This window comes from Aedes albopictus, chromosome 1, assembly GCF_035046485.1.
Source record: "Aedes albopictus strain Foshan chromosome 1, AalbF5, whole genome shotgun sequence".
Lineage (NCBI taxonomy): Eukaryota > Metazoa > Arthropoda > Insecta > Diptera > Culicidae > Aedes > Aedes albopictus.
Window position 1 is genome coordinate 135,256,778 of NC_085136.1, and position 10,443 is coordinate 135,267,220.

The window sequence follows — 10,443 nt, forward strand, 5'->3', positions numbered from 1 at the left end:
AAAAGTTTGGCGGAAGAGGTCATTGGTGAATGGGTAGAGGTGAGGGCTCTCACACAAGTGGCGACTCTCAAGGTGAAAAATCTAGACGAGGTCACAGAAGTAGAAAAGCTCATCATGGCACTGCTTCAACAGTGCGACGTGCATGTGGTCACCGTAGCCGTTAGGCTACGGAAGGGGCCGGCAGGGACACAGGTAGCTTTGGTACAGCTATCTGTGGCGGACGTAAAAAAGTCCGTCAAAGTAGAGAGGATCAAAGAAGGCTGGTGTGTATGTCATCTGACATTCTACGAGCCACCTGAGGTTTGTTTTAGGTGTCTGGAACAAGGTCACAGGATATGGGACTACATAGGCTCTAACAGGAGCAAACTGTGCAGTTGTAGTAGATGCGGCGCCGAAGACCACGAGGCCCAAAGGTACTCGGGTCCACCCATTTGTCTGATTTGTACAGAGAAATCCGTGAACAACAGGCACCCAACAAGAAGTCCAAGATGCCCGGCCTTCATAAGAGCCGTAGCTGACAAAACACAGTGCATCAGATATCGCAGCTGAACCTGATCCACTGTGGTGCAGCGGATATCGCCATCATATTGGACCCATACCCATACCTATTGTCTGATTTGTACAGGGAAATACCCATACCATTACCTATTGTCTGGTTTGAACAGAGAAATCCGTGAAAAATACCGAGTACCTGCCGGAAACGGCAGATGGGTCAGGAAACATGGTGGCGATATATACGACGGGTAAATACCCCGTCCAGGAGTAGGTGTCTACTACATACTAGGGCTTCGTGGTCGCTAAAATAAACGGGGCCTCCTTCCGTAGCGGCTATGGGTCTCCGTGGTGGTCAATCGAGCAGTTTACGCAGATGCTGGATTGTATGACGACCGTGCTGACAGAGCGAAGGCCGGTGGTAATAGAGGGTGACTTCAATGTCTGGGCCGTGGAATGGGGAAGCCGTTTCACGAACCAGCGGGGTCAGATCCTGCTAGAGACACTCAGTATACTAGATGTCGATGTCGGTTATATCGGTACCAATGGTGCCTTTGAGTCGAAACGGAGCAGAGTCGATCATTGAGTTACTTTTCGTAGTCCTGGCCTAACAAGTAGTTCAAAGTGGAGGGTAGACAATGGCTACATACACAGCAATCACCTGGCGGTTGGCGACTACAATAACAGCAGGCAGTGGGTAGAGAAAGAGGTTTTTTTATCTGTATTAACGAGATTTTTAGCCCTTGGCTAGTTCATCTCGGGACCCACGCTTTACTTCCCTTCCGAAGGAAGAACTCACATTTTGTGAGTTTGTCGGAAGTGGGATTCGATCCCAGGTCTTCGGCGTGATAGTCAAGTGTTCTAACCATCACACCAGGTCCCCTCCACTAGAGGAAGAGGTGGCTAGGCTTAGGACAAGCCCTTGTAGGTGGAAGACATCATTCTTCAATGACGAGATATTTAGGAAAGCACTCCACCGGTGCGAAACCTACTCGGTTTAAGCGGGGATGAGCTGGTAAAGGTGCTGTCGCGTGCGTGCGATGCGACCATGCCTACGCAGGTCTACCCTAGATATAGGAGAACACCGGTTCACGGTTGGGGATCTGCACTTTACCTACCTACCGGCTAAGCGGCGGATGCAGCAAGTACGAAATGAAGAAGAGCAAAATGAACTGCGTGGAAATGATGCTTACAGGATCTTGATGGCCAAGATGAGAGGTGTAATGGCTCCTACAGAGCAGTCTTCAGAGATGTAAGGAGATCATCGAGGGCCTTTTCCCGCGTAATGATCCTTGTCCTTGGCCTCTTTTCATAGGACAGCTGGGAACTGGGGCTGGCGATGAGGAGAGGGTCACCGATGAGGAACTTGCGGCAATAGCAAAGTCCCCTAGAATAGGTAAGGCCCCAGGATCAGACGAAGTTCCTAACTTGGCCTTAAATATAACTTTTGCAGAGGCTCCCGGGATGTTCAGGTCTACTATGCAGAAATGCCTGAACGAGAAAGTTTTCCAGAGGTTTGGAAGCGGCAGAACACTATTACCTAAGGCGGGGAAACAACCCGGGGACCCGTCGGCATTAGACCAATATGCTTGATCGACATGGTGGGGAAGGTGTAACTAGTGGTTGCTCCCTGCCCAGCACTGGTGAGACCCCCTTCCTTCAACTGCCACAGGCGTACGCGCTTGACTATCGCGGCCAAGGAAACACTTAAACACTTCGATGGAACGCAAACCCACTTTATTTTAACTTTCACACTACAGGTATCTTTATTGCTTTCTCCCACTTTCTTATTTCCTATCTCTTACCTCTTTCTTGTTACTTCTTCACTTTTACCGGGGCCCCTTCTTCTTGCTCCTCTTCTACACATTCTTCTCCGTCTCTCCTTCGGTGTCCTCTGATTTTCTCCTTCCGTTGAGTTGGTCGGCCGTTCGGTGTCCGAGTCGTGATTTTTGGCGTGTCGCGTGAACTACAGAACACGTTTCCAAAATGGCCGAGCCACTATTGTTTGATTCGAAAACGGTTAACTGGCCAACGGCGGTCTATCTGGTCGACGGAGTGGCGTTCTTGACGGTTGGTCCAAACTCTGGACTACGGATGGTTCTAACGGGGTTAAGGTGTGCTTTCGGCATTCCTCCAAACTTGCAAGATAGCACTTTCACAGGTAAGCACTAGTTTTAAACTATAGCACAGGGCAACTCACAGGTAAGCCCTATGAGTTCTGTAGGGGGGGGGGGGGGGGGGGATTTTGGTGGTTAATGATCGGGTTGGTCGGGATTAAATATGGTATGCCGTGGATTACCTGTATGGTATTATCACTCTACTTCTTCCACTATACACTCCTTTTTACAGACCTAAGTCTTAAATTTTCTGGTTTTGTAGATTGGCTTTTAATTTTGCTAGCTCACGTCTTGCTTTCCCGAAAGTTGCAAGGTAATTGCTGAATTAGCAATGGTGGTTCACGATCCAGGCCTTCGACCGTCCTGTAATCCGCCCATCATATTTCGCCCCACCATGGCCCTCCAACATATCCTTCTGCGACGCCTGGTGGTGAGTAGCGGAACTCTTGACTGCGTTACATCACAGTGGGTGTTGGGTAGTATCCAAATGTGATATTTTAGCGCTTCCTTGGAGATATTTTATACAAATATGATACACAAAATCACGACAATCTCACAAATCTTGAACACTTCACACACCACTGGTTACAAAGGTGATCATCCTCAACAGAATGTTGAGGCACACTGAGTGTGTAAATGGTCTGTCGAGCAAACAGTTCGGGTTCCGGAAGGGAAGGTCGACCGTAGGCACTATCTTGTCGATTACAAAAACAGCCAAGATAGCGCTCCAGCGTAAGAGCAGGGGAATCCGCTACTGTGAAATAGTGACTCTGGATGTGAGGAACGCGTTCAATAGTGCCAGTTGGGCGGCTATTGCCGATGCGCTCCTGCATCTGGGGATACCCGCACTCTTAAAAAATAGGAATTTATCACGGTGTACAGAAGGTGATATATTCCCGAAATCTGACAGTTTTTTGATGACGTAGTTCAAATCGTTCATAGGCGATCTAGTACTCCACACCAATTTGATCTACGCGAAAACCGATAGGAACGACGTCACATGTTTACATCCAAAATAGATGTTTACACAGGTTACTAGCCTGCCTTGTGATATTTATGCCGTGGGAATTTACAAGTGACGTAAACCATCAGCGTACGTAAACAATTCATGACTGAATGGCAAATTTGACTCAATTTTACATCCATCATGTAAGTTTGAGCTGGTTGCACAAAATGTCAACAAACTTATCTGACCAGGAACGTAGAAACAGTTTCAAATTTCTCGTACGTGTGTATACGCTGAAGACGGTCGAGTCGCGAGCGGTCGTACGGCACTGGTTTTCTTTTCTGTTCTCACGACCAACAAGTCACGAAATTAATTAAAGCACTTTATTTCCTATAAACTTATCTTTCTAACACTCAACTACGATCATCCACCAAAACAACGACCGACGATCAACCACCAATAAGTCACCGCAAAGAGACGAAAACGTACGCCGACGGTCCACACAAGTTCTAAGGGCAATACACCACAGCCCCGGGTAACGACACCACAACAATACAACAGCCGCCCGGCGTCAATCGCGGGTCTTTTAACTTGCCGTCGCAAGAACTCATTCTCCCGATCTGAAAAGAAAAAAGAGAAAAGAGAAAAGCCAAACCGGGCGTCGTCCGCTCTGGCTTCATTAGTTCGGCCACGTGACTGAGACCTTGTTGGGGTTCAGTCAGCGCTGCCGGGCGACAAACAAAAATTAAAAGGAAAACATTTTTCCGGCATTGGAGCGAGAAGCGTCAACCAGCAAAAAGCAGTAAGCATTCTCTCTGCTTGCATCGCTTGTTTCTGGTTAACTGGCGTTGGTCTATAAACATGACCGTGAAACCCACATCTGATGTAATCCACTAATTGCGTGGAGCACCATGGGGAAATAAAGGGTCTTTCTTAGATCAATGGTGATCATTGATGTTTAGAACTATTCAATACAGGGAGGGAAATGCTTCCTTCGGTCGGCAGTACCGCTTCACGTGCTCTCAATCAGCGGGTCAGCGTTCGATTCCAGTTCAATATTTTACTTTTGTATGTTTTATCTGTCATTTCGATTCTAGCGATTGCTAGCTCGACTTTATTCGTACTATAAGATGTAAATTTGTGTCAGATGGGCTGGTCCTTTTATGTGCATCCAAGTGAACTTATTTTTTTTCTAAAAGTGCCGGTACCTGTACAAGATTCCCGGAAGTTACTTCCTGAATCGAATTCTAGTTTACGACACAGAGGTGAGTCGGTAGTGTTTTTACATAACTTCAGGAGTCCCGCAAGTTTCCATGCTGGATCTGGTGTTATGGAATGTCATGTACGACGAGGTGTTGAGGTTAGAGTTTCCAGTGGGAGTGGAGATTGTCGGCTTTGCTGACGACATTACGCTCGAAGTCTACGGTGAGACGATCGAAAAGGTGATGTTGACTACTACCCATCCGATCAAGGTTGTGGAGGCGTGGAAACTGGAGTTGGCTACCCACAAAATTTATCTGGTAGTTGTGAACAACCGGAAGTCGGAGCTGCAATCGGTGATCAGTGTAGGTGATTGCACTATCACGTCAAAGCGCTTCGTTAACCCTCGTCGTGCATTGGGGTCATTATGATCCCTAAACGTGCACTAGGTCAGCGAGGTTAGCGCCAGCTAGTGCATGAAGAAGGTTAAAAATTTGTGTGTGATTATCGACGATAAGCTTACCTTTGATAGCCATGTTGATTACACCTGCAAAAGAGCTTCCACAGCTATAGTGGCACTGTCCCGGATGATGTTCAATAGCTCTGCTGTGCTTGCCAGTAAGCGTATGCTTCTGGCTGGTGTCGCTACGTCCATACTAGAGTGTCCATCCCGGGACGTCCCGGGACAAGAATTCCCGGGATTTAGACTATTTCGGGATTTCCCGTATCCCGGGATTTAATATTTGATTTCCCGGAGTTCCCGGGAATCCCGGAATGCATGATTTTATGCCCACTAGAAATCCTCTACATAGAGATAAGCGGAAGTTACATATGTCGAATCGGCAACGCTGTTCATTTTGTTTACATCAGCTGCCAACACTTGCTGCAAAGCTAGATGTTCAAACTTTGTGCGTGACTTCTTAGTGGTTCAAGTTGTTTTGTTTACATTTTCTAATTATAATAGGTTTTTTTTTCAAAATTTTGAGAAAAAATAGCGGAGCAATCGATGAAATCTGAAATTTATTGTAAAGTGTTAAGCCAAACATATCGGCAGAACTGAAGCAAGAAGCAGCAATGAAAGTTTTTTCGAGAAGCGCAGCAACAAAAGTTTCGTCATAAGCTTGAGCTTTTGAAAGCAGAATTAATTAAATCCTATCTTTTTACTAAACTTACATATACCGTCAATTTCTCGATATTAAAAATAAATAATTTTAATTTATTTAGCTCGGATTGCAATACCGTTCAATCGACGCCTTCCTACGAACGATCAGCCTGTTCATTTGGCTCGCACTTTGACAGTTCTTTCTGCACGATTGGCTTACAATGGCCGCCTCCGCAGATCTCTTTAATGTAGGATTACTAATGCCCACTATTGGTGTTAAATATCAAAAATTCTTGATGGAGCCTGCAAGAGGACGATTCAGTTTTTGTTAACAACACATTCTCTTAACGACTCCTATAATGCACCACAAAATCACGAAATCCTCTGCAACAATCAAGTGAACAAAATGTTTACTCACTCGATAATTATTAAACTTTGTGTGGGCATGTATTGTATGGTTATCCAAATCATCGAGAAAATACCTAGTTTACAGAAACATGTTCGCCCCTTTAGAAGCTCAGTCATTTTTTTTGTCTGTATTAACGAGGTTTTTAACCCTAGGCTAGTTCATCTCGGGACCCACGCTTTACTTCCCTTCCGAAGGAAGAACCCACATTTTGTGAGTATGTCGGGAGTGGGATTCGATCCCAGGTCCTCGGCGTGATAGTCTTGTGTTCTAACCACCACACCAGGTCCGCTCCACAGAAGCTCAGTCAAGAGTTATATCAAACAATATATACATATTCTAAAAGCATTTTGGGCGAATTGCATTCACATTTTGCAACTAATCAAAAAAGTACTGCTAGCTCTCCAGCAGCATATTGCAATTTAGTTTAGGGTCCCTATTATATATCGGATTTCTGAAACTAAAAAAGCTGTTTTTATGAGTGACTACTGGCAGTACAAATAATTCCCCATTCAACAAAATGGATAGACAATAGCTGACAATTTGAAATTCATATCATTTTCCACTGAAATCTGTATTTCATAAAAATCCCGGGATCCCGGGATTTCCCGGGATATGCTACAATTTTCATCCCGAATCCCGGGACAAGGAAAATGCCCGGGAAATGGACACTCTAGTCCATACTAAAGTATGACGGCCCGGCGTGGGGCACGGCGCTAAGTGTTGCCGCTGGGAGCACTGCCTCAGATACGCATACTGCAGGGCCAGCCCGACCGAAACGGAATGTCATTCCGACAGATCCGTCAACTGTCAACGAAGAGGAGTAGATGAAGAAACAACGTAGATATTGATCATTGTTTCGTGGCATGTGAATGATAGTGCACATATGCGGGCTTGTGAAAACTATTTCTCTTAAAATTTCCAACAAAACTGAAGTTTGACTTAATTTGTTATTTCCTTAAAACTAATTTGTTGGGACAGTAAGTGGATGAATTATAAAACTTAATACTAGGACACAGTTATAAAATATCTTGATTTACAGAACTCGAACAGATTGAGGTTAAAACTTACATAGCTAGTGGTCTTAAAATTCTACTAGTTATCAGAAGGTACTTAATTATAACATGCACTTATGACTAGATTATGGATAGAATTTGTTCGATTACAGTTGAATTTGATTGGGCTAGAGCAGCAGAGAAGAACCGGTTATATTGTGGTGGAAACACCGTATGTGTAAGTGGACAAAATTGTTAAACCTAACCAAAACTAACTGAATACATTTTGCAGTTTAAAGCTTCACTGCACTACCGCATCAAACCTGTGTCTGTGTTGCTGAAAACCTGGTGTTCAGTTCCCCTCGGTTCAATCCCTATTCTGCCCCCGCTCAACAAATCTTTAAAACATACGGTATGAGTGTGAATAAAACACCAGAAACCTCTAAAGATAACGAAAAGGGAGGCTGCGTTAATTGCTCGCGCCCCATTTCATACGACAACATCGTCCAATGTGACCAATGCGATAGTTGGTGGCATATGCGTTGTGCAGGAGTGACTGCATCGATAGCCAATCGACCGTGGACGTGTCGGACTTGCCTACCGTTGAGTGTAGGCACTTCAACCAGCAGCAACTCGGCTCGGATCGCCTTGCGTCTAAAGCAGATAGAAGAAGAACGCGCAATCCAGCAGCGAGAGTGGGAAGCTGAGAAACGAGCACTTCAGCAAGAGAGGAAAACTATTCTGGAAAAGTACCAGCTGTTAGAACAGCAACTACAGGAGAATGCGGACAACAAAAGCAGCCGTAGTCGAGTGAGCCAGCGCTCCAAATTGCAACGTGTGAACCAGTGGATCAATGAGCACGAAGGTGCGGTTGGTGGAAGAACGGCCATGGATGAAAACACCGCCCGGATGATAGAAGATAATCAGCTCGAACAGCTAGGTAGTATCGGACCGCTGGCTGTGGGCCCGGCGACTAGAGCCACGACGACCGAGACCGCCAAGGAAGGGAATCCAACCGCAAATGCTCCGCCGGTAGATTCCATCGTTAATCAGTGGGAAATAAAAGGAAATCAGCAGAACGTCACTGGTGTACTCGCCAGGACCGACCCGAAGAATCGAGGACCAATCTTGGATAACGTAAGGTTCGATGAAGGTAACAAAATCCCCTTGGCACCCCCCGTAATGCAACCAGGTAAGTCACCCGTTAACACCCACCAAAATAAGCAATTTACCACCCAACCAAATGATAATAATTATCAAGATGTGCTTGCAAAGTTAGGGTCAATAAGTCTGACTCCCAACGTGGAAAGTCCAGCAAGAATCTTTAGCTCTGAGCCACTTGTAGAAGGCCAGAGCTATCGTTTTGCTTCCCATCCCATTCCATCAGGGGGGAACGAAAATCAAAGTGCTCATCTAGCCAACATCAGTACAAATGCTAACCATCCGCAGTCAAATGCCCCTCGCGCAGTCTTGTCATCAGAAGTGTCTGGTTCCGTACCATCCCCCTCGCAGTTAGCCGCACGACAGATCATGCCCCGCGATTTGCCTCCCTTCGCCGGTGACCCTGCTGATTGGCCGATTTTCGTTAGTGCGTTTACCAATACAACTACCGCGTGCGGATATTCGAACGTGGAAAATCTCGCGAGATTGCAAAGGTGTTTGAAAGGTGCAGCTTATGAAGCCGTTCGCAGCAGACTGCTCCTACCAGCTTCAGTGCCGCAGGTGCTGAACACTTTGGAACTTTTGTTTGGAAGACCGGAGCTGTTGATAAATGTCCTGTTGGAGAAAGTGCGAGCTACCCCGGCGCCTCGAGCCGAGAGATTGGAAACACTCATCGAGTTCGGGATGGCCGTTCAGAGCCTGTGTGACCACCTAGAAGCAGCGGGTCAACAAGCTCATCTAACAAACCCACATCTTTTGATGGAGTTGGTGGACAAGCTGCCCGCCCACGTAAAAATGGAATGGGCGAGTTTCATGCAGGCATACCCGTTAGTGAATTTGAAAACCTTTGGCGATTTTATGAACGGTGTGGTGATTTCGGCTAGCAAAGTGACCCTGTATAGCGGAGGGATAAATAAAACAAGTTTGGCGGAGAAGTCGAAGGAAAAATTCAAAGGATCGATCAACGCGCACGTGAGTAAAACGGATTTCCCAAGAAGTGACGAGAAGCTGTGTTACGTCTGTGACGACAGAGGACACCGAGTTCGTGATTGCGACGTTTTTAAGGCACTAACTGTCGACGATCGTTGGAGGGTTGCGCAAACGCATGAACTATGCCGTAGCTGTCTGTACGCGCACGGCAGAAGAAACTGCCGATATGCTAACCAATGTGGAATCAACGGTTGCACATTCCGCCATCACCCGCTGCTGCACTCCAACCGGACCAATCAGTCTTCACACGGAACTATTCATCAAGATGTTGAGTCAGCCGGTATACATACACACGGTATATCGAATGATTCACTGTTGTTCCGTATTATGCCTGTGACGCTCTATGGACCTCGTAAGGCTGTGGAAACCTACGCCTTTCTCGACGATGGGTCGCAACTTACGTTGATGGACGAGGCGCTTTTAAGCGAGCTTGGAGTTGGTGGCAAGCTGATGCCCCTCTGCTTGACCTGGACAGGCAACGTGTCCCGAATAGAAGCGAACTCGCAGCAACTACAACTAATGATATCGGGCGTTGACGAAGGAAAGCGTTTAAAACTTGATGACATCCGTACCGTGAAACGACTTGCTCTACCGGGGCAATCTCTGCGAATCGAAGACCTTGCAAACAGGTTCCAGCATCTCCAAGGTCTAAAAATTGCTGATTATGAAAATGCCATTCCTCGTCTGCTAATTGGAGTCAACAATTTGCATCTCACTGTCCCATTAAAGGTGAAGGAAGGAAACATCAATGAACCGGTAGCGGTGAAAACTCGGCTAGGTTGGAGCGTGTATGGCGGACGAAATATCTCATCACCAAACTCACTTAACTTTCATGCCTGTGAATGTGTCGATGGTCAGAATCTGCATGAATTAGTGAAGAGCTACTTCACGTTGGAGGATGTCGGAATCAAGACAACGAATGCGCTAATTTCAGCGGAAGATCGAAGGGCTCAACACATTTTGAAGAAGACCACAGCGCGAGTAGGAAATTGTTACGAGACTGGCTTACTGTGGAAATACGACAATGTGGAGTT